Source organism: Phaethon aethereus (genome assembly GCF_964289735.1).
Source record: "Phaethon aethereus genome assembly, chromosome: 3".
NCBI classification, from domain to species: Eukaryota; Metazoa; Chordata; class Aves; order Phaethontiformes; family Phaethontidae; genus Phaethon; species Phaethon aethereus.
In genome coordinates, this window is record NC_138576.1 from 17,894,417 (window position 1) to 17,919,879 (window position 25,463).

The 25,463-nt window shown below is 40.9% G+C and overlaps 1 protein-coding gene across 1 annotated transcript in view; it reads left to right on the plus strand.

Annotated features, from left to right (window-relative positions):
- MBOAT2 (membrane bound glycerophospholipid O-acyltransferase 2) overlaps positions 1-25,463 on the plus strand; it is a gene marked incomplete at both ends in the record, with an annotated part of 100,814 nt that overhangs the window by 23,148 nt on the left and 52,203 nt on the right. The window lies entirely within an intron of this gene.

The following is a 25,463-nucleotide window of genomic DNA, read 5'->3' on the forward strand; positions in this document are numbered from 1 at the left end:
TAATATTCCACTGAAACTTCTTTTGTGTTCTCAGCATTCTGATTTTTTTTTTTTGTCATTACTTAATCATAAATAATTCTAGGTGTCTCACAAATGACTATACAAATGAATTTAATAACAGACAGTGCTAGTGGAAGGAAGATGTCTGAAGGGAACAGAATTTATGTGAGAAAATTTTTTTAGGTATTAAGTGTTTGTCACACCCTTTTTTTGTTTGTAAGAATAATGCAGTGTGAATGGTGTCTTAGGTTAAGAATACTACCATAAAATTGTGTACACAGACCATTATTTTAGGATTGCTTGAATGCATGATTAGACTAGCAGTATCTGAATCCATATAGAATGGCACTTGTTTCTCTTTTTCAATCATTCTTAAAAGCAGGAAAGAAATTAATTTTACTACTGTATGCATATGTTTTACTATTCCACTAGTCTAGAGATCAGAACCAAATTAGGTTCCCACTGGGTTAATTCCTGCATAAATGTTTAGTCAAATAGCAAATCCTTGCTTCAGTAGGTTCCTGAAATATGTGAGGCTGTCAGGAAAAGATGCTGGTAAAAGAACCAAAAAGGAAAATTGCTTTACACAGAAAGTGGTCTTAGTTCATGATCCTGCCTATTGGAACACTCTGCTTCTTCATAGTCTTCTATTGAATATAATTTTTTTTTTAAATAAGCCATATTAGTCTCTTATTTTCAGGATTTTCTACAAAGCCTAATATAATCAAAGTAGAGCAGGTGTGAGAGAACTTCATTTGATTGGATGGGTGCTTTATATTCTAATGGTTTATTTGATTAGAAATTGTTCTAAAACAATTTGTTCATACTAATTTTTCTTAAGACCTGTAACAATGTAAGTTATAACTTATGTAGCTTAATATTTTAAAAGAAATTATTAATGCAGTTAAATGCTGCAAAGGGAAGTACCAGGCAGGAATACTTTACTCTTTAGCATTAATAATTACATAGGTTTCTTGTAAAAGGAAATCTCGCAGTGTTGTACTTCCCTAACAGTGAGAGGCAGGCAGGCAGGCATGTGTATATTTAACATTCCTGCATTAGAGCAAGGGAACCTGCTAGTTCCTGATCCTCTCAGTTCACACCAGCTGGTTTAACAACTGCATGGCCTGCTCTGCTGAAATGTTTGCTGTTCTATATAGTGTCACAGATTTGTTAAGGTTGGACAAAACCTCTAAGATCATCAAGTCCAGCCATCAACCCAACACCACCATGCCCACTAAACCATGTCCCGAAGTGCCACATACACACGTTTTTTGAACACTTCCAGGGATGGTGACTCCACCACCTCCCTGGGCAGCCTGTTCCAATGCTCGACCACTCTCTCAGTAAAGAAATTTTTCTTAATGTCTAGTCTAAACCTCCCCTTGCGCAACTTGAGGCCATTTCCTCTCATCCTATCGCTAGTTACTTGGGAGAAGAGACCAACACCCACCTCACCACAACCCCCTTTCTTGCAACTGTGTACGTATGTTCTCTGTTACTCTTGGTTACTGTGTGGGTGGGAGGGTAAAACCTAGATTTGACTACCGGGCTTGTGTTGCTGTATCATGGTATGAATTAACATACTGTTGGATAAAACTAGAAAGCTCTTTTTTCAGTGGAGGGGAAAAAAAAAAGTAACAAATGGAGCAATTTGCAATTTGCATGTACAATGCTTGGGTGCTGTATGGGAAGCTCCAGGAGCTAAGAGGTGATACAGGCAAGACTGTAGGATGTTTGCTAGCTCCATTGCCACAGTATCCCAGGAGGGCTGATGCTTCTTGGTGTCCCTGTGTGCCTGTACCTTTTACCGAAGGAATGCATCACATGCTCTTAATTTTCTGCTATGAAAATGCCACTTGCAACTTTCTGTTAGGCAGTCTGAAAAAAAACTAATGTGAATGACTCTTCTCCACACCTGAGTATTTGTCTTCAGGTTACAAACGTGTCTCATGGAGCCCAGGGGAGACTTAACCTGAGGTGCTGTGTGGTAGGATGTAGCTGGTACCACCTGGCCTCTGGGCTGGAGAAGGGCCCAGTCAGTGTTTCACTGGGGGTGTGTGTGTATATACAGCTCAGTTAATTGCGAAACTGAAAAATGTGTTTAAACAAGTTGCCAATTCCAGTGACTTTGCATTTGGTAACTGATACGGTGCTAATTTTTTTTTCTATAGAAGTTATTCTGTCTCTTCTATAGTTGTGAAATTGCTACTTGTCTTAAAAGACAAAACCCCAAATGCCACAGGGTTTTTTCCTTAGAGCATTTGGCTACCATTAGCTAAGAACTGTGTAAGCAGTGCTTGCACAGATGATTTGATGGCAAGGTTTTTGAGGTTTCTAGGTAAGTTCTTCTCTTTTGACTTGATTGTTCATTTTATGATTGGTAAATAATGTCCTCAGCCCATGGGGACAGGAAAGTTAATTATAGGGCTCACGGCTGCTTCAGTTTTCTCAGTGACTTCACTGACAGAATATAGAAGTCCCAGCTGTGTCTGTGTAGAAAATAAATGTTTATTTAAAATCATTCCTGTTAAACTGTTCACTTAAGTTTCTTAAATATACTAATGTAAAATCAAGCGATAAACATGCTGTTCATGTCTGATATCTTCTGTGTTATGCTTAAAGTCACAGAATGATACTGTTCTTGTTCCAGAAGTCTAGAGTTGAACTGCTAAGACTTAAGGAGGTTATCTCTGGCTTTAGAAAAAATTCACTTAACTGTTTTTATGGTATATTTAGGTTATGTAAAGTAAATTAATGAAAGACCTAGAGACCTGAGATAACTAGTATCAGTAAATACATAATGAGCTGACGTGTGTGTTGTACAAGGGCCACAGAGATGATGAAGGGACTGGAACATCTCTCCTATGAGGAAAGGCTGAGAAAGCTGGGACTGTTCAGCCTGGAGAAGAGAAGGCTCAGCAGGATCTCATCAATGTGTATAAATACCTGGAGGGAGGGAGCTAGGCTCTGAGTGGTGCCCAGTGACAGGACCAGAGGCAATGGGCACAAACCGAAACATAGAAGGTGCCATCTTAACAGCGGGACACACTTTGTTACTGGGACAGAGGTTATGGAGTCTCCCTCCTTGGAGATACTCAAAAGCCCTCTGGACACAGTCCTGGGCAGCTGGCACTGGGTGGCCCTGCTTGAGCAGAGGGGTTGGACCAGATGACCTCCGGAGATGACTCCCAACCTCAACTGCTCTGTGGTTCTATTTTATTTTGATGCACATACATGAGTGTAGGTACATTACAAATAACTGTATGTGAGCTGTTTGAACATGGTAATGTAAAGAGATACTTGAATTTGAGGAAACAAACTTTGGTTGTAACTGGTCTGGCCCCTGTGGAGGTACTTCCTGGTCATCTCTTTCGTTGGGGATTTGGGAATGTTAGTCCTCATTAAGTTCCCTTCTGCCTCCTAGCCAGAACCAGGACAGGGTAATGCCTTGCTCCCATTTTCTTTCACTCTTGTGGCTTTGACAAACAGTGGGAGATTTGGCAAAGGAGGGGTGGAGGAGACTGATGCTTTGATCTTAGAAATCTCGGATTGAGACAAATAAGTCTTGTTCATCTGAGTGAACTAATTCACTCAGCATGTTAATCGAGGTACTTAATTTGTCAGTCAGGTGTTTAATAATGTTGATTGTCATGACTCGTTGCTAGACAAGTTAGACTGCTAAGTTAGCCTACGACTTAGATGGCTATGAAAATTAAGTTAGAAATTGCTTAAAAGTTATGGTGTCAGTAAAATACAAAATGGATCAAGCAAACTACTCTCAACCTGTGAGTTACTGGCAAGGTTTTTGTAAGCATCGTTGTATCTTCAGAGTGAGAGCATTCATAAGCTGAAATGAATTTTTGAAAATGGGCGTTAGGCTGTTTTTTGAACTTTTGTCTTTTCCAAAGGCCCTTGATCAAGGTAAAGTTAAGTTTGTTGGTTTGGTTTTGTTGTGTGGGGTTTTTTTGTGTGTGTGTGGTTTGGTTGTTTTTTTTGTTGCTGTCTGCTTTTGATCACCAGTGTCTTAGTCTAGGAAGAACATACATGATGTGGATAAAGATTTTTCTTTTTTTAATCTGCAGAAGAGGATATGAAGTGACATCTAAAATTAGTCATCATCAAATCAATAGACTGAAATAACAATATTTAACAATTGTTAAGGGTTTGACTAAGAAATGCCATCAATTTCTAATAACAATTCTTAAGCTAATCTAGGATTGGAAGTCTGCCAATATAATTGCAGTTCTTTGAGGGTGTGAGGGCATCCAGACAACTGTAAGCTATCTGGTATAACTTCTCAGTTACAAATCTGTAATTTATTTATGTAACTTGAATAAAAATGTCTGGTACATAGGTAGCTGCCAAAGGACAGTGGACATAGCACTGAGAATACCTGGATTCAGAATTTGAAGTATTCATAGCTGTGAACTGTTCTGCACATGCAAACACAGATTTTCTGCATTTCTGCTTCTACAGTTAGTGCAAATAAGATAAACTTATTTGAAATTAAGAAACTTTTTGAGAGATGCATGTTCTTACCAGTCAGCCAAGGATAAATGCAAGGTAGAGGAAGATGAGCTCTACTGGTCTTAGGTAACACAAAGACTGAAAAACACAGAATCACAGAATCGCTGAGGTTGGAAAGGACCTTCAAGATCAAGTCCAACCATTAACCCAATGCTACCATGTCTCCTAAACCATCTCCTGAAGCACCACATCCACACGTTTTTTGAATACTTCCAGAGATGGCGACTCCACCACCTCCCTGGGCAGCCTGTTCCAATGCTTGACCACCCTCTCAGTGAAGAAATTTTTCCTAATATGCAATCTAAACCTCCCCTGGCGCAACTTGAGGCCATTTCCTCTCATCCTATCACTAGTTAGTTGGGAGAAGAGACCAACACCCTCGTCACCACAACCCCCTTTCAGGTAGTTGTAGAGAGCAATAAGGTCTCCCCTCAGCCTCTACTTTTCCAGACTGAACAACCCCAGTTCCCTCAGCCGCTCCTCATAAGACTTGTGCTCCAGACCCCTCACCAGCTTCGTTGCCCTTCTCTGGACACGCTCAAGCAGCTCAACGTCCTTCTTGTAGTGAGGGGCCCAACACTGAACACAGGATTCGAGGTGCGGCCTCACCAGTGCCGAGTACAGGGGCACAATCACTTCCCTACTCCTGCTGGCCACACTAGTTCTGATACAGGCCGGGATGCTGTTGGCCTTCTTGGCCGCCTGGGCACACTGCCGGCTGTTTTGTCACTGCAAGCAATTTTTGTTGTTATCGGATCTATGTTAAATGCAAAAAACCCCCAAACTGTTAACATTTTATAATTATAAAGTTTGTATTTGAGTAAAAAGCAATTAAAAAGTAATTTTTGTGTAGATGAGAATCAAATACATATTAAACAGTATAATTCCTACAGTATGCATAGAAATTTTATCCTTCTTTATTAGAAATAAATACCAAGGCTAATAAATGGTTGTATTTAGGAGGATATTTCAATAGTTAACAACTAAAAAGAATTAGTTTTCCATTTTGAAGTGAGATGCCTTTTCCCAAAGAAAAGGGTTTACATTTTTTTATTTCCCTTTAAGAAAGGGTAGATGGTCATTATGTGTATGTCTCAGCATGAGTAGTGTTGTAGCTAAAATAGCCAATGCAAATCTTCAATATATAAAAAAGTTAATCAGTTTTTTTTATTTCCAAAAGTAGTGGTGGGATTGCAGAATTTTGTCCCGTTCTAGTAGCCAGTATCAGAAATACTGACCTCATGTCCAGAGCCATAGCAATGATTTTGGGGGGACGGAAACCAAGCATTAAGAACCTAATCAGGTTCTTATGAAGGAACTGCAAGACAGTAGTGTTTAAATGGGAGATAAAAATGCAGAGGACTTCTATTTTAGCAGACGAAGCATTACAAAAAGTTGAGTTAATGGTACTGAAAGCTGTTTTCCTTCAGATGGAAACTCTTTTCTGCCATCAGAAATTCTATTATGGCTCTTTGCAGAAGGATGCTTCACCTCTCTTGTTAAATTGGTTAGTATTTTTTTTTTTTAATAGCAAAGCATATGGTCTGTCTTCTAAGATGGTCTTTCTAGTTGGATAAAATCTTTGAGATCTTGCTTATGTAATGGCACAGACTTCTCTTGCTTGTTTGCAGAGGTGAACACTAATTTTTTTCTTCAAGAATGTAGCTTATCTTATACACATATATTAAAAAGTTAAAACCAGAGTTAAAATAGAACTATCACAGATAACTGAAGCTTGTGATCTGAAATAGGCTTCATGTTTCATTAAAATTTCTCATGGCTGCTAATTTTGTTCTTAACTGCCGAGTTTCTTCTTTATATGGTTAAATCAGATGATCTACTTGAGAATGCCTTTAACTTGAGTTAACTGTGCAGATGAGAGCTCTGCACAACTCATATTCTTGTATCCTGCTCTGCTGCCTTGGTAAGATGTGGGGATAGGACTTGCATGGGGCATATCCAATAGTTCTTTTAATTTTAATAGCTGCCTCCCACATGCTCTTTGCATCACTTCTACATCAAATTGCTCATCAAGACCACACACCGTTTAAAACTGACCTACCACATTTAAAAAACAAAACAATACCCCCCTATATCCCAGTTCACTTTTGTGGAGCTTAGAAACTGAGATTAATGTTGCTAGAGGTTTGTTTTCTTTTTCTTGAGTGTGCTTTATTGAATTATTTATCATCATAATTTGTTAAATATTTGATTTTTCTGATACTTACCTAGAGGTCAGACTTTTTGTATTCTGAAGAGTGTGGATGGAAACACTGAGTAGCACCAAGCAGTGATTCTGTATATTTGAAGATTTGGGCATTAACAAACACAGCCATGTAAATGGATGGCTGTCTTCAATGACTTGAAAAGGGAGCACTTGTTGAAGTAAACAACTGTGGAGGAATTTCCTAGTAATACTTATGAATTTCTTTTGAAAGTATTTGTTTTAAGTAGCTATTACGAGTTCATCCACTTTAATAACTTCCTGTAACTCTCTTGGCTGTGTTTGGATAGAACTGAATGCATTCACTGAAACAATAAAGATATCAAGTTATTTTTCAACTTACACATTATCCTTCTTAAAATTGGAATGTTTGAATTGAAAACCCTTTATTGATCATAATTTTTGTAATTACAGAAATTGCATAAAAATAGAATGGAATTTTCTTATTTTTTAGTGCCTGTCATTTTTGCACTTATCTTTAAATAAAGATTAAATACATCTATTCAATCTTTGTCTCCCCTCTTCCCCATATATATAGCGAGAAAGAAGGAAGGACAGGAATCGTGTAGTGTCTGCAGCTTTGTGAAGGCTGACACTTAAGTACAGAGGCTGATAAAGCTAATAAACAAAAATGCAAAATAAGGCATTTTTGAAGTGTAGTAGCCACTTCAGTTGCTTTGGTACAAAAGGGGCATATGCTGTCTTTATGCAGCTAGAAAAAATTCTGATCGTATGCTTTGTGTTTCCAGGGAGAAGAGTCTAAATTAGTCTGGTTTTAAATTCCTTCCTTTTTTAATGTTTGGGGGTTTTTTGGGGTTTTTTTTTTTTTCATTTTTGAGTTGGTTGCTGATGTTATGCAAAGAATGGATCTCTCAGAAGAACAGGCATTTTAATGATGTTGTTGGCATACAAAGCCTCTATCATCACACTTGAGAAAACTCAGGTGAAAAAATTTCTGGACTGCTGTTTTATGAAGTAGCTATATGTTATTGAGTATTGATGTTTATGTGAAAGAGAGTTCTCTTACTTCCTTAAACTTTGAATTAATAGCTAGTTTTTTCACACTGTGTGCTTGGTTTCTATAAGCATATAGAGGACAACCTTTTCTCAGAAAGTAGTAGTAGTGTAAAATGGCAGGGTCTGTTAGATAGCTGCTGGGACGGAGTAGATACTGCTTTTTGGCTTGCATAGATCACAGTTTTTTTTTTTAATCGTTGTGTTCAAAGTGAAGCTGAGGACAATGAATCAAGCAAAAGAAAACTGATAGTGCGAATAAAGTAATGTTTTCTGGGATCTGTATTTGTTTCATAATCTCGGAAAGCTGTAGCATCTATATAGATATTTCTTCAAAGCACATTACTCTGCCTGTCATGCTGCCAAGCAACTTGACTGCTAGCAAATGATCTCTGAGTCATAGTATCATTGCTGCATGGTTTATTACCTCAACAAACTATTGATGTCAAATAAATCACGCTCCCTACAAAATGAAGTGGCAGAATAAATTGTACCTAGAAGAGTTCAGGGAAAGCTGTGTTCTTCTCAGCTCCTGGCAAAGATTGCTGCTAATAAGAGTTGATTAAAAATTCTGGTTGCATGGCATTGACTGAATTGAAACAGTAGTGTTTTCTGATAGAGAGATTAGATGCAAGGATTCTGTATATTGTAGTCAACTTTCTTCTCCAAGCAGGTGCTTCTGCATAGTTTTTTATTCTTTGGTGAAAAGCTTGTATTTGAGACAAATTTCACTTGAGTAATTATGACAAACTCAGCAAACAGTCATTTCATTGTCCTTAATGGAATGTTGGCTGTAAACTATGCAAGCCCGTTTTGGCTGCAGAACTGCGAGTGGTGGTGTACAAAGTATCTGGGCTAGAGCTAAAAGATATTTGAAGAAATAACAGATGCACAACAACTCACAAAAAATTTGTTTGTGTTTTGTTTCCTTTAAGGGAAGGGAGATGTAAATCAAAAGCATGGATATTTAAAATATACAAACTTGTTCATTTTAAAATCCAATGTCTCAATTAAAAATGTTAATAAGTTTCTTATAGCTTTTGAAGCTGATCGGTTTTGCAGGTCAAATGCCTTTACTGGAAGTCAAAGATGAGATCACAGAGTCATAGAATAGCTGAGGAGGGAAGCGTTTGAGTCCAAATCAGGATCAACGAGAGCAGGCTGCTCTATGAAACCCAAGTCTTCCTTAACACGAACATGATCCTGGATAGCTCCAGTTGTCGTAAGCATGCTAGCCATTTCCTTTTGGTGTCTTGCTTCAATGTCTGTTATAGCTTAAAATTTATTTGAGGTGACTTCATGCAGCTTAGTTTTCTGTTCTGATCTGGACTTGCTACAAAAGCTTTTCTTATTCTTTAATTTCCCCGCACCCAATAATTGCACAGTATTGTCAAAATTCAAGGAAATTGCATAGATCTAGCATTGTTAACTAAAATCTATTAGGCTCATTTCAATTTAAAGTGAAATAAAACAACTGCCATTGAGACAATTATTTGGGTAAGAGGAAACAGGCAACAAGCAGTAGTAGTCTTTCTTCCTTCTTTGCTCTTTTTTATAAGAGAGAGTATCAATAATAAAAAGGGGGGTAAGGGCAAAACACACAAAACATAGAGTATGCCAGGAGAAAGTATGTAACACTTGTGTCTTTGAGTAGAAGCAGGTGGAATCCAGTCTGAGTAATAAAGAAATATCAGAGGTAGTATTTTATGCTTCAGGTTTGATTTTACTTTCAGTTCACTTCTCAATTGAGTTTGAAGGCAAATGTGTTTCCAGTATTCAAACAAGAATACCTTTCTTTTCTATGCCATGAGAAGATATGTAAGGGATTTACTTATGCTCTCTTCAATACGGGTGAATTGCCTGGAAGTTTGAGGGCTATGTGCAAGAAATCCTATTTCCCCGTATACTGGTTGGCATAGTTTTTATCTGGGAAATTTACTGGTTTATGACAGTAATTTCAAACTTTGTTGTTTAAAAGTTGCACTTGAGCATGCTGAAAAAGAAATGGGTAAATAAAGATACTGTAAATGACTCTAATTCCCATGTTAAATCTGACTCAAGTGATGGTGGAGCTTTTGGTGTTCGGTTTTCTGGGAAGTTTTGGCTGTATGGTACTGAAGAAGGTTTGCTGTGTGTCTATATCTGGTAAGAAGATGCAAGTACCTTGGACAATGTAGCATGGTGTTAATCTCCAAAACTGGCGAAGAAATAAAAATTACTGAGTATAGCCAAGTGCTATGGAGTTCGCATGGGCATTACTAATCGCAGGCACAAACAGGAACTGTGAAGTCAGTAGGCTTGCAGAAGGAGGCTCTGGGTATTTTAGTGTATGATTACTTAAAGAGTGAATAATCTGTTTTATTAATAGATTATATCACCTGGAAATGCACAATGCATACAAGTCATGCATAATTTTAAACAACAGTCATGTAACTGGCTTTCTTAGTATTCTGCCCTTCTAGGAGAGTCTGACGTTTTAAATCCTGTATACTGGAAACTCCTTAGTAAGTACTCAGGCTTTTCGGTTCATCAGGTGTTCCTCTTCTCCTTCCCTCCACCATGGTATCCATTTGTGATACCACATTTAATGTATGCTGTGGCATCATCCATGTGTCTAATCCCTGTCTTCTGCCTTTGATATCAAGTGCTAATTTTTTGTGATTGGTATGATAGTTTCTGTAGAAAGCTTTTTGTCTTCAAAGCAGCTCACAATCTACTGAATGCTTTAAGGACATCTTGTGAGTTATGAATGAGGTGGTATGCGTATAGTGAGAACTAGTAAGATTCTACCATTTCCCTATGTAAGGTAGCTAAAACTTGATATAAAAAGAAAAACCTATAGAGCCATCTTCCCCCCCCCCCCCAGGATTGGTGTAGGTCTCATCGATTGGCAGTATTCACTTTTTGTGTCTAAGTCCAGGCTTCTATGGCTTGCTTTCTTACTGTGACCCTGGTGATCTGGAAGGCTGACCAGTAAATGCTGTAGGCACATTCTTCTGCAGGCAGAGGACATTCATGTAAAACTGTGGTCTGGAAGGCATTGTTTTTCAGTTTTCTTGACTGCAATAGTTGCACTGAAGGTTTCAGAAATTCATGTAAGCAGTGTGATTGTGATTTCTTAAGAATTGTTCCCACAATAACTTTTTACCACTTTATATGGTAACAAAATTAGAATCGGTCTATGTGAACATAGTGTGGTATGTTGTATTACGGGGCCTGAGGGAGCTTTCCAGAAGAACTGAAGGGCCTTGCTGTGGAGCTGCTATTAGAGCTGCAGTCAGAAGCCAGTAGCTTCTTCAGTGTTCCTAGCTGCTGAAGAGCAGAGTGACAGATTTTGCTGTGTTTTATATAAATGTCTGAAGTAACAACATCTGTATCCAGGCAGGATATCTCCAAACTGAAATAGCTAAGGCTTTCTAAACCTTTCAAAAGGGGGTGAAAGCAAAACTGTTCATAGGTGACTTTTGAAATAAAGCTTTATTCTGATGTTGGTTTGATATGTGGCTTTGGAAGCTGGTTAGTTTCTCTGGCATTTTTCCACACTTCATGTTTGAGCAATTGGTGTATGTGACAGAATCTATATAAACAGTAGAAGGGTCTAAATAAAGGAGCCTAAGGCACCTAGAAGCAGATTGAGTTTAGTTTGTTGTGCCAGCTATGTTTGCTATTCCTATACTACCTAACTAACTATTCCATTACTGAAACCTGGTGGGATGAATCCCACAACCGGTGCGTGGCTATCAATGGCTACAGGCTGTTCAGAAGGGGCAGGCGTAGAAGGAATGGTGGAGGCGTTGCCCTCTACGTCAAGAAATGAATAGTGTGAAGAGCTATCTTTGAGGAATAGCCACAAGCAGGTCGAAAGCTTGTGGGTAAGAATCTGAGACCAAGGCAACAGAGGGAACCTTGTGGTTGGTGTCTACTACAGGCTGCCTGATCAGGGGGAGCCTATTGACAAAGCCTTCCTACTCCAGCTCCAGGAGGCATCACGCTCGCAGGCTCTCATCCTGCTGGGGGACTTCAACCACCTGACGTCTGGTGGAAAAGTAGCATGGTGAGCTATAAGCAATGAAGGAGACTCCTGGAATGCATGGAAGATAACTTCCTATGCCAGGTAATAGACAGTCTTACCAGAGGGGATGCCATACTGGACCTGTTGGTCACCAACACATGTGAGCTAATTGGTGATGCCAGTACTGGAGGCAGCCTGGGCTGCAGTGATCATGCACTGGTGGAGTTTGCAATCCTGAAGAATAGGGGCAGGCGAAAAGTACAGTCAGGACCCTGAATTGTAGGAAAACAAACTTCCAGCTCACCAGGGAGTTAGTCAATAGGACCCCTTGGGAAACTGTGCTCAGGGACAAGGGAGTAGAACTGAGCTGACAGATCTTTAAGGACTCTTTCCACACAGCACAAGAGCTCTTGATCCCCAGGTGTAAGAAATGAGGAAAGGAAGACAAGAGACCAGCATGGCTGAGTGAGACCTGCTGGTCAAACTAAAGGGCAAGAAAGAAATGCACAGGCAGTGGAAGCAGGGACAGGTATCTTGGGATGAGTACAGGGATGCTGTTCGCTTGTACAGGGATGAGGTCAGGAGGGTCAAGGCACAGCTGGAGCTGAACTTGAGAAGGGATGCAAAGAATAGTAAGAAGGGCTTCTACAGGTATGTCAGCCAGAAAAGGAAGGTCAAAGCAAGCATATACACCACCCCACCCCCACCCCCTGATGAGCAAGACTGGCAAACTGGTAACAATGATGAGGAGAAAGCTGAGGTGCTCAATGACTTCTTTGCCTCAGTCTTCACTGGCAGTGTCTTTTCCTCCACCTCTGGAGTAGATGGCCTGGAAGACGGGGACAGGAGGAGGAAAGTCCCTCCCACTATAAGAGGGAGGGACTTATCATCTTCAAGACCACCTGAGGAACCTGAACATGCAGAAGTCTATGGAACGTGATGAGATGTATCCCAGAGTCCTGAGGGAATTGGCTGATATAGTTGCCAAGCCACTCTCCATGATATTTGAAAAGTCCTAGCAGTCAGGTCAAGTCCCTGGAAACTGGAAAAAGGGTAACACTGCACCCATTTTTAATAAGGGTAGCAAGGAGGACCCTGGGAACTACTGACCTGTCAGCCTCACCTCTGTGCCTGTGAAGATCATGGAGCAGATCCTTGTAGAAGCTATGCTAAGGCACATGGAGGGCAGGGAGATGATTTGAGACAGCATGGCTTCAGCAAGGGCAGGTCCTGCCTGACCAACCTCATGGCCTTCTGTGATGCAGTGACCACATCAGTGGACAAGGGAAGAGCTACCGAGCTACCAGTCGTCTATCTGGACTTCTGTAAGGCCTTTCACATGGTCTCCCACAACATCCTTCTCCCTAAATTGGAGAGAGATGGGTTTGATGGGTGGACTGTTGGGTGGATGAGGAATTGGTTGGATGGTCGCATCCAGAGGGTAGTGGTCAATGGCTCAGTGTCCAGATGGAGATCGGTGATGGAGACCACTGATGTCCCTCAGTGGTCCGTATTGGGACCAGTAGTCTTTCATATCTTCATCAGTGACATAGTGGGATCGAGTGCCCCCTCAGCAAGTTTGCAGATGACACCAAGCTGAGTGGTACAGTTGACACGCCTGAGGGATGGGATGCCATCCAGAGGGATCTGGACAAGCTTGAGGAATGGGCCCCTGTGAACCTCATGAGATTCGACACGACCAAGTGCAGGGTCCTGCGCCTGGGTTGGAGCAACCCCCAGTATTAATAGAAGCTGGGGGATGGAGGGATTAAAAGCAGCCTTGATGAGAAGGACTTGGGGTTGCTGGTGGATGAAAAGCTGGACAAGAGCCAGCCACGTGCACTCGCAGCCCAGAAGGCCAACCGTATCCTGGGCTGCATCCAAAGCCTTGTGGCCAGCAAGGCAAGGGAGGGGATTCTGCCCCTCTACTCTGCTCTGGTGAGACGCCACCTGGAGCCCTGTGTCCAGCTCTGGAGCCCTCAGCACAGGAAAGACATGGAGCTGTTGGAGCGGGTCCAGAGGAGGCTACAAAAATGATCAGAGGAATGGAAAACCTCTGCTGTGAGGACAGGCTGAGAGAGTTGGGGTTGTTCAACCTGGGAAATAGAAAGCTCTGGGGAGACCTTCTTGCAGCCTTCCAGTACTTACAGAGGGCCTATAAGAAAGATGGGGACAGACTTTTTAGCAGAGCCTGTTGTAATAGGACAAAGAGTAATGGTTTTAAACTAAAAGAGGGCAGACTTCGACTGGAGAGAATGAAGAAATTTTTCACCAGGAGGATGGTGAAACACTGGCAGAGGTTGCCCAGAGAAGTGGTAGATGCCCTGTCTCTGAAAACATTCCAGGTCAGGTTGGACGAGGCTCTGAGCAAGCTGATCTAGTTGAAGATGTCCCTGCTCATTGCAGGGGGGGTTGGACTAGATGACTTTTAAATGTTCCTTCCAACCCAAAAATTCTATGATTCTGTACTATACTGCTTCTTAACTACTCAGTGTGTTTTTCAAAGGTCCTGCAAAGGTATTCCCTTTGCACTGTAGAAGTGCAAGTACCTCAAGACTATGAAATGATTTCTGCACCTCAACGTTATCCTCTTATGAATGAGGATTGAGATACAGAGTCCAACATCAATCATCTAAAACACACACAAAAACTGGAACTTCTGAAGGGCTGAAAGGCATGTCCTGTGAGGAGCGCCTAAGGACCTTAGATTTGTCTGTTTTGGAGAAAAGGAGACTGAGGGGCAGCGCCATTGCTCTCTACAGCTTCCTGAGGAGGGGAAGCGGAGAGGGGGATGCTGATCTCTTCTCCCTGGTATCCAGTGATAGGATGTGTGGGAATGGTTGAAAGCTGTGCCAGGGGAGGTTTAAACTTGACATTAGGAAGCATTTCTTTACCAAGAGGGTCATCAAACATGGGCTTCCTAGAGAGATGGTTGATGCCCCAAGCCTGTCAATGTTTAAGAGGCATTTGGACAATGCCCTTAATAACATGCTTTAACTTTTGGTTAGCCTTGAAGTGGTCAGGCAGTTGGACTACATGATAATTGTAGGTCCCTCCCAACTGAAATATTCTATTCTGTTCTAGAAGAGAATTCTAGATGCAGTCCATGTCCAGTTCTCATGATAGATCCTTTTGCTGGAAGTAGTAAACCCGATATATTTTGGCAGTTAATAATAATGCTTTGGGTTGTGAGGCAAGTGATGCTTTCTAAAATTGGTAAAATGGGCAATGGTAGGAGTAATGCCAGTGTTGGCTAATACATCCATTCCTCACAAGCATCACCTTGTGTTTATGAGCAGAATCAATGAAGAAGTAAAATAATTCTTAATCTTTTGAATCTTCTGCTGTAGGTGTTAACTAGATGTAGGAACAGCTATTATTCAAGAGATTTCTTGGAAACTTACTCTTCAGATCAGTACTGGGAGCCACTTGTTTAAAGTATCTTTTCGCAGAACAGTAGTGACCTGCTGTGTACTTGTGTTCATTATGAAATGAAGCCGTTATCTGATTATCCATTGTGTATTTCTCCAGTGTTGCATAATCACATATTTGATTTTCTTTCCTTATTTTCTCATAGTAAGAGTGAAAATGTGAGCCCTCAGCAAGATAGTGTCTGTATCTTAATTATTATTTTTCTTCTTCACCATCTGTAAATGCACAGGAACATTGTGGCAGAGTGTCTGGTTTGTTCTGGATATATTGCCTCAGTTTCCATGTCGCAGGACGCTTGCAGTGATGACGTATGTTTGAAATGGCATTTGATCAAGTCACTGAGCAGATACCTGACCAGTCTGTACAGGTCACTTTCCTTTGCTCTCCTTGGCGGTGAGAATTCTTGCAGTGTTCGTGTCCCTGTGTGCAGGTATGCCTAAGAATTGTAGTAGGTAGTGATTAACAGGTAACTCTTTCAACTTGTGGTTCATTCAGCAGTTGAGCGAAGATGTGATGGGAAAGAGGAGACCAAACAGCCAAAACAGAATAATTAGTACTTGAATTACAAACTTTGTGTATTTATTGTTGTTCTGACCTTTTGGTCTCTTATCTTTGAGTAATCAGGCCTTATCATTGGGTAACTTTAGCAGACAATCCTTGAACTATCAGTGTAGTCAGTCAGGGATTCTCTGTCAAAGGGAATCTTTTGCAAATGGAAATATTGATTAGTTTTGCCAGAGAAGTTCAGCATTCTCTGTCTCTTAGAGGGAGCCTGAAGGATTCCAGAATGGGACTCCTGCCAGATGGATGCTGGTTGCTGGATGCTTTAGATGCCACGAGATCTGAGGAGGCAGAGGGAGAAAATGGATGGTAGCCTCAACAGAAGCCAGACAGTTCTTGCTAAAGGCTCAACAGTGAACCTTTCTCTGCAGCAACTGGTTGCTTTGGCTGTTCTGCCAGAGCTATCAGAGCATGTAGCAGAATCTCACTTCCTTTAGGGTTCTCTTAAAAGATACTTTTGAGATCATTTTCCTTGCTAGGGTGTCTTAGGTGACAAAAAAAAAACCCAGACAAAAAAAAAAAAAACACCCAACACCCTCAAAAACCAAAATAAAAAATCCCAACCAAAAAACCCGTAACCAACCCAAAACTAAACCAAAGATCTCCCAAAACAAACAGCAACAACAACAAAATAAAACCCCACCGAGTCCTTGGGTATTTGTTGTCATTTTGTAGTCTGACATAGTTCAGCATACCAAAAGCTGAGAAGAGGGAAGTACAGCACGAAAGGTGAGAGACTTGGGAGAAGGTCCTCTGGCTTAGTTAGTTTATGGGCTTTGGTAGCTGTTAATTTTTTTTTTTGCCGATATATTTTGTGAGATTTTTAAAAAGAGAATCTTTGCATCATGCTTTCCAGCTAAACCTTGGAGGGGGGTGACTTAATTTCTAAAAGGGGACTAGCAGCTTTACCCTTTAAATGTCATAGGCTATTTTAGAGATTATTTTGGCTGCAGTAATGAAAGATACATCATTCATGAAACTTCAGATATCCCTGCTATTTGAACTAGATAAATACAATGAAATGGGATTTCCAGAGATTGCATAAATAGAGCTCAAAATCCACAGGAAACACATCTAGATAGTAAGAAAGCATTTCTGGACTTCCTTGGTGACCTAGAAATTATTTCAGACATCTGGCTGTCCTATTCCCAGGTATTCCACTGTCAGACAAAGCTGCCTAAAATACAGGGTGCAGAAAGTCTTATCGACCAACTACTTATGTGGAGCTTACCATTTAAATGAAGCAAGTGTAAACCTTCCTTTTAGGTGAGCTTGGACTTTTAGAAAGAGGTTGATTCTTGATGATTTGTCACTATTAAAATGTTATTTAGAAATGGAAGGCTTTTTCTGAGCTGCAGTATATTACAAATACTTTCAATGTAGTGTGGTGTGGTGTTTGGTGGTTTTTTTTTTGTTTTTTTTTTTTCCTTAAAAACAAAGAAAGCCTCTGTATTTAAGTGCATTACTTTGGTTTTGATTTTTATTCCCTTTGCCAGACTAGGTAGAATATGAAGAGACCAACAGGAACAGACAGGAGTAGACCAGAAACAATATTCCATTTCTTCCTACACTGTCTTCTCCCAGTTGCTGAAAAGGAGAAAACAATAAGACTTATGTCAGCAGATTAACACTCCTGGAAGTACCTTTTTGAAGGAAGATGCCTTCATCTTTCTTCATGCTTCTCTGCCTGCTTCTTTCTTATTGTGCTGATCAGGGCACGTCTTGTGAGAATCAATGTGTGGGTGCAGTTCTACTGCAGAGTCCAAGATCACTGCTCAATGAGGAGGAGCAAAGCTTTTGAAGGAATGTTACTTTCAGGTTTTTAATCCACAACTTCTTTGAATCTGTTCCTGAGGTAAATATGCATTTTTGCTTTTTTTAGTGAAAGTTTTAGGAATTACTTGCCTCACAGAGGGCTGTTGTCAATGTTGCTTTGGTCGCAGACTTTATATCCTCATTTAGGATGGTGCTGACTCAGATGCCGTATTTCTATTACTAGATTTATATCTTGCTCAATATTTTCTCCCGTTTTTATAGAAATTAAGGAATCCAGTATCCTAAGCATAGAATTTGGATTTCTGAATTTCTTCAGAGAGTCTGTCCTCTTTCTTGCAGTCCCTGTTTTCCCAAAGGTATTAATAAGAAATGGTCCATCTGGCTTTTCCAGGAGAAAAACATGTGAAGTACATGAGAGATACATGTAGAATAAAAAAAAAGTGTGTGTGAGAACTTCAACTGAGTTCAATTTTTTGCATTGCTTGCATTTTATTTTTGCCTTTCATGATATGTTCTGTGGCTTATTGTAGAGAAATTTGATACAGAAAGTATTTGAACAATTTATAAGTTAGAAGATAGAAATAAGATTGTGGGTTACCTCCCTCTTACCAAACATACTGAAAATTTCTGAAATTACTGATGCTAAAGCCTCATTGTCACTTGAAAATACTTGTTTGCATTGATCATGAGATAAGAGGGGTGTAGACTGCCCGCCCTCACAGCACAGATGAACTCCTAAATCAAACAATGTTTAGTGTATGGAATATGTGTTCAAAAACAGGTATGTGATTATATAATGCAAAATGTGAAATCTTTGCAGCAAACATAACCTTGGTTTGACGACGTTGGAAACATTTAAAAGAAATTTGAGTAGTACTAAAATATGTTCTGACACAAAAACAACTCCATGGGTGTGTCTCTCTCATTTCTATTCTTGAGTTTGCCTTGCCAGATCATCAGCATCTTGACTGGCTCCCACAGCTGTTTTTCCTCCTTATTGCATCTGGGCTTTTAACAGGCTCTAAATAATAAATACTTTAAATACAGAAGTCTTTTCATCTACCTACTGCATCATTTTTTAGGCAGATTCCTTTTCTCTCATTTCTAAAATGTTCATTTGGGATACAAAACCCAATAATAGCATTCTGGAAAAGGAGGCTGGAAAGGATTTGAGAGTTCATCTGGGCCTCTAATCAAAGGCAGTTTGAGATATCTTAAAAATAATAATAAAAAAAAAATCCACGGAGAATTTCCAGTCTTGTTAGGCAATCTGTATAGGTGCTTAACTATGCTTGTGGTTAGATTCTCATAGAAATTAGTCTAAATTTAGCCTAAATATTCTGTAGCTTGAGCCCCTTCATCTGTGTATGGAAATGAATTCCCTTGCTTTTTGCAGCAGTCTTCTATTTGTATTATCTTCTTTCACTCTGGTAAAGCCTGAACAAGTCTATTTAAATCTTCCCTAAGGTTATGTTTTCAAGGCCTCTTTCTGTTTTTGTGTAGCTGCTTTTGGACTTCTTTCAGCTGTTCTATGTCATTTGGAGATGTGATTTTCAAAACAGGTTGAGTTATTTGTAATGCTAAGCAGAGTAAAAAGCTTATTCTGTCTGTTTAGCAATGCTGTGACTTTCCACAGATCCTTTTCTGCTCTAATGCTACCTAATAGTTGGTTTCCATTACAGATTTGTATGGTTGATTATTTACAGACAAAATTGTGCTTTGTGCACAATTTAATTCAACTCCATCTGATGCTTTTAAGCCTTTCTTAATTTTTTCCCAGGTGACTTGATTTTCTGATCAACTAAGTATTTGCATTTTTTATAATTTAATGCCCACCTGCAGTTTTAATTACTGTACTTACTTTTACCGGAATACTTATCAAAACATCAGGAACATTTATTATGTTTGCTTTAGTAGAACCATTTCCGATACATCCTTATGATTTGATGGCATTTCATCAATACCTTTTTTTTTTGTATAATTTGGATATTGGTAGGTAGTCTCCAGCAGCTTGAACATTAGGATAAAGACAGAGTAACTGGCTGTATGCATATCCGTACCTCACACTGCCTGTGCTGTGGTAGGGTAGATCTGATCATGACAGTCATTAGGCTTTATGTGTGTATGGTGTGGCTCAGGGCTAGACCATGTCTGTTACTTGCAGTCATCTAAAAAATCATTAGAAATAGGCTCTTGTGATAGTATTTGTTCTGGACAAGCCTTTGAGTCAGTTGTGTTGCACTGTTTACCTTCTGGGTGTTTATAAATATATACTGGGTTAAAAAAACAAAACCAAGAGAATGCTTTATAGTATTTGATATCAAGTTTATAGGTCTGTAATTTTCTGGGTTCCCCTTTCTACTTCTAAAGATAAGGTTCTAAAGAACCTTAGCCCTTTTTTTCAGTTTTGAGGAAATCTTACCCATGCTAAATTTTTCTCTGTGGACAATTATTAAATATGACTGAACTGCATTTAACTTAAAATTCTACTTCCATTTTGATTTGTCAACTCTTATCTCTCCACATTGTCTCTGAACTGTATCTTTGAATTTGTCCTCTGAAATTGGCAATAATGCCTTTATGATTTACAGACTATTTGACTTGCATGATTTTGAATGTATTGTAACTGTCAGAATGAAAGATGGATCAAAAGTAGCTTCTTGTCAGTTGCTCTTAAGCATTAAGTGTTTGTTAGAGGCGAAAGGCTGCTGTATATTAAGTATCATCTTCTAATAGGAAGCTAGTAGAAATAGAGTTTCTGGGTAAAAGTTCAGAAACCCCACAACTCAGAATTAGATGTATTAATGATCTGAAAAAGACATTAAAAATTGCAGAATCACAGAATGGTTAAGATTGGAAGGGACTTCTGCAGGTCAATCTGTTCCAGCCACCCGACTCAAGTGGGGCCACCCGGAGCATGTTGCCCAGATCCATGTGCAGATGGCTTTTGAGTATCTCAAAGGAAGGAGTCTCCACAATCTCTCTGGGCAACCTGACCCAGTGGTCACTCACTCTCACAGTAACAAAATTTTGCCTGATGTTCAGATGGCACCTTCTGTGTTTCAGTTTGTGCGCATTGCGGTTGGTCCTGTCAAATGGGCACCACTGGAAAGAGCCTGGTTCCATCTTCGTGCCTTCCCTTCAGTTATTTATATACATTGATGAGATCCCCCTGAGCCTGCTCTTCTGCAGGTTGGACAGTCCCAGCTCTCTCAGCCTATTCTCATAGGAGAGATGCTCCAGTCCCTTCAGCATCCTTGTGGCCCTTTGGACTCACTCCAGTATTTGCATGTCTCCCTTGTGCTGAGGAGCCTACAACTGGATGCAGTACTCCAGGTGTGGCCTTACCAGCGCTGAGTAGAGGAGAAAGATCACTTTCCTCAATCTGCTGGCAACACTTTGCCTAATTCAGCAAAGAATTGCAGATAATAGTGTTTTCTTCAGTCAAAGGAAGACTTTGAGGAACTTAGAACTAATAGAAGAAAATAAATGGACAAAAAATGTCAGGCTTGGTTCAGCACTGAAAAAGCAAACAATACTTACTGGAGTTGAGGCTGTTCAACAGTGCACACAACATAGTTGGCTTGAAATTAGGAATGAGGTCTGAATATCATGGAGGACCACCAAGGAAGCTTCATAAAACAAACTGCGTGGAGAGTAATAGGGAAGACATACTGTTCTTGCATGGATAGGGGATGTGGTGTCATACAGAGCCTACTACTGAGGACTTTATTTCACATGAAGTACTGCACAATCACTGAGACTTTGGAGAAGGTCAGTAAAAAAACCCAAGAGGCATGGAAAACTCAGATGAGAAATTGAGGACATTTGAGTTGGTTATCTTGAAAAGGAAATTAATTAGAAGGACGTAAGATCAGAACCTGCCTGAATCTGTTTGTCTGCATAGGAGAAATTGCACTTGTGTTGTAGGACAACGATGAGGAGACTGTGATCAGATCTGGGATGGAAAGCTGGTTTTCATGTTCCTATTGCTGCTGAGAAAATAAAAGAAGGAAGAGATATGACTGTCCTATCCTATAGGGATACCCATTTCTAAAATTAAGTATTTCTGTTCCTGGCAATCTGTTGCCCTAAGCAAGTGTGTACTTCTAATGATAGACCTAGTTTGGGCTCTAATGATACACCTGTTCATACAGAGATGTATATGAACAGGATGGGAAAGTCAGCTTGTTAACTTTTCTCTCATGAAGAATGTAAAACCAAATTGCTTTTAAAATTCCACTTCCAAAAGGCGCAAGGGTTTGCTTCTATCTCAGTTCAGAGAGGGAATCTAGATTTTAATTTTCCAGGATGTTTCTGGGGCCAAGATCATAGCAAAATGCCAAGAAGGGCTTCCATATCCTCATGTACTGTGTTTGCATGGCAAGGTTTTGGTAGCGGGGGCTGCAGGGGTGGCTTCTGTGAGAAGCTGCCAGAAGCTTCTCCCATGTCCGACAGAGCCAACGCCAGCCGGCTCCAAGAGGGACCCGCCGCCCGGCCAAGGCCGAGCCCATCAGCCACGGTGGCAGCACCTCTGGGGAACGGAGTGAAGAAGGGGGAAAAACAGCAACAGCAACTGCAGCCGGAGAGAGGAGTGAGACCATGGGGGAGAACAGCCCTGCAGCCCCCAGCCCAGAGCAGCAGGAGGGGCAGGAGGGGCTCCAGGCGCTGGGGCAGAGGGTCCCCGGCAGCCCCTGGGGAAGCCCCCGGGGAGGCCGGCTGTGCCCCTGCGGCCATGGAGCTCTCCGGGGGAGCAGATCTGCACCCGCAGCCGGGGAGGGCCCCACGCCAGAGCAGGGGGATGCCCGAAGGAGGCCGTGACCCCGTGGGCAGCCCGCGCTGGGGCCGGCTCCTGGCAGGGCCTGTGGCCCCGTGGGGAGAGAGAGGAGCCCCGGCTGGAGCAGGGTTGCTGGCAGCACTTGTGACCCCATGGAGGGGCCCAGGCTGGAGCCGTCCGTCCCTGAAGGACGGCACCTGTGGGGGGACCCAGGCTGGAGCAGTTGGTGAAGAACTGCAGCCCGTGGGAAGGACCCACGCTGGAGAAGTTGGTGGAGGACTGTCTCTCGTGGGAGGGACCCCATGCTGGAGCAGGGCAGAGGTTGAGGAGTCCTCCCCCTGAGGAGGAAGGAGCGGCAGAGACCAGGTGTGATGAACTGACCACAACCCCCATTCCCCGTCCCCCTGCGCCCCTCGGGGGGAGGAGGGAGAGAAATGGGGAGTGAAGCTGAGCCGGGGAAGAAGGGAGGAGTGGGGCGAAGGTGTTTTAAGATTCAGTTTTTATTTTCTCATTACCCTACTCTGATTTGATTGGCAATAAATTAAATTAATTTCCCCAAGTTGAGTCTGTTTTGCCCATGGCAGTAACTGGTGACTGATCTCTCCCTACCCTGATCTCAACCCACCAGCCTTTCGTTACTTTTTCTTTCCCCTGCCCAGCGGAGGAGGGGAACAACAGAGTGGCTTTGGTGGGTACCCAGCATCCACCCAGAGTCAACCCACCACACCTTAGTAGACAAAGAATTCTGGAAGGCTTATAAATACTAGGTATTGAAATCTAAAATAGTTTCCGGTTGTTGAGTTAAGATAAAGCCCTCATGAGGATAAGGGTAAACTCTTAAAGGCAGATTTTTACGTTCATCTTACCTAGCTTCTGGTATAGCACAGACATGGTATTTCCCACAGTTATTAAAGCCAATAGCTTGTTTAATTAAATTTATTTCACAGTCAAGATCAGATGCTTTTGCAGAAGATTCTGAGAATCAGAAAATATTTTCCATTAAAAGTTGATTCCCGTAATAGCTTTTATTGATTCTAGTTTGAATGTTTTTGAGCTATTTTCCTGGCATTATTTCCTGTTATGCCTGCCTGCTTTTTGCCTTTTTAATAGGTCTCCTAATGGACCTCCCATTCTTTCACTATGAAAATAATGCTTGTCTTCTAACTGGGTATTTTCTAGTCTGAGCTACTGTGCCATGTGGTTGTCGTAAGTTCTTCTGATTTATCTGCTCCTTACAGGGCTACAGAGTTAGGTGAGCCATTGGTTTGATTGTTCATGTAAAGCAAAAATTGCCTAAGAAGTACCAAAATAAATCGCAGTGAACAAAATCCATTGTGACCTGTTTCTTCATTTTAAGACGAGGTTAGGTGGATCTCTTGTATGGAGGGGGAAATTGCTTCTTCCTTTGAGAGCCTGTTTAGGGTTTAAGAGACTGAGAAATTTCTCAAGTGGGACAAAAGGAGAGTCGCAGAGGGAACTCCTGATGCCTGTGGCTCATCTAGAGCCTGCGAGGCTTCGGTGAAGAGCCAGGAGCAAGCGGCCGGGCCTCGGAGAGGGAGAGCTTCCGAGGGACTGGGGGTAATTGAGCAGAATCTGCCACTGTTCAGAAAATAGTGGAGTTGGCTGGAAGTATGGGCCTGTCTGCCAAGGACACAATGAACAGAGGGAGGGATGTGCTGTTGTTCTCTCTGCCCTACTTGCTCTCAGATTTTTATGCTTAAAATTTAAGCTTCTAGTTCTTGTTCTGGTAGTGCTTGTGTGTGTGTATTGTTTTTATTTTGCTGTGTTTCATCCCTTGTCCCCCTCCCCATCCTCTCCCCCCAAATAGAAAGCCTTTATAACACTGCTGGAAAGCTTTCTATAAGATGGGGGGATCCAGACACATAATTTTAAAACTGTGGCTAACTCTGGGTGCTTTGCATAACTCTTGTCCTTCTCTAAGTGGTTTGGGGTATGCACACGTAGAGGGTTTTTTAATGATGGTTTCCCACAGAAATCGTAGTGACTGCTGGAGCATATGGTTGCTAAATCATCTTTTTGACTCTTCTTCTCTCAGATGCTTCCCTGTCATTTCCTGTTACTTCTTTCAAGTATCTTTACAAATTGGCATATTTAATAAAAATGTACATTTTTCTACAATCTCTGCCACTTATACTAAAAGTTGAGATGAGACATTTGTTCTTGTAGATACCGGCTTCTGCAACTTAAAAATGTGTATCTGGGAATAAATAGTTTTGTAGCTAGAACAATAAGAGAAATCGGAGATCTAACTGTGATGCTTACAGTGCAATAGAATCTTCTATTTAAATTCACATTTTAGGAATTTAAAAGGTTGTATAGGAGGTACATGTTTCTACTATTACATTAAAATATTTGGATTGTTAAAACTTGCTGCTTTTAGTACAATTCCATAAATAGAACAATATTTTATAACTTACTATATGGTGACGTATAGATACTGTACAGACGAAACTATGTGCAGAAGTATCATTGTTGGTGTGTTTATCTCATGAGGCAATATCTCAGTTGTACGCCAGTACTGATCACTGCAGTGCAACTTCTTTCAGTAAGGTCTGCTTCACCCTGCATCCTGTGGTTACCCTTCTTCCACAACTCTCCTCTCTCAAGTGTTGGGAAGGATTTTGATTATTTGAGGAAAATCAACTTGTTTTGGGGCAAAAAGCTGTTAGACACTACTATTTTATGCTTGGAATGCAGCTACAAACTTTAGCAGAAGAAAGTTCCTTTACCTTTTCTTTACCACATTTTAATCTTAGAAAATCAACAGTTAAACAAACTGTTAATTTAACAGTTAAATAAATTGAGTAAATTCATAGAATAAGAGGTTTCAGGTGGAAGGCACCTCAAGAAGTCTCTGATGCAGCTTCCTGCTCAAAGCAGGGTCAGCAATGAGGTCAGATGAGGTTATTCAGGACTTTATCCTGTTGGTTCTGGATAACCGTCACTATCCTGTGCTGTTCTCCTTCAAGCTGATAATCAGCTGGGAGTAGATCTATAAAAGATCAAAGTGGACCCTGAGAACGAAAACCTACCCTATGCTTCATCATCCACATGGAATTAAAATTGACAGTAGTTGATGTATTTTATTACCGTCTCATAAAACATAACTTAGGCTA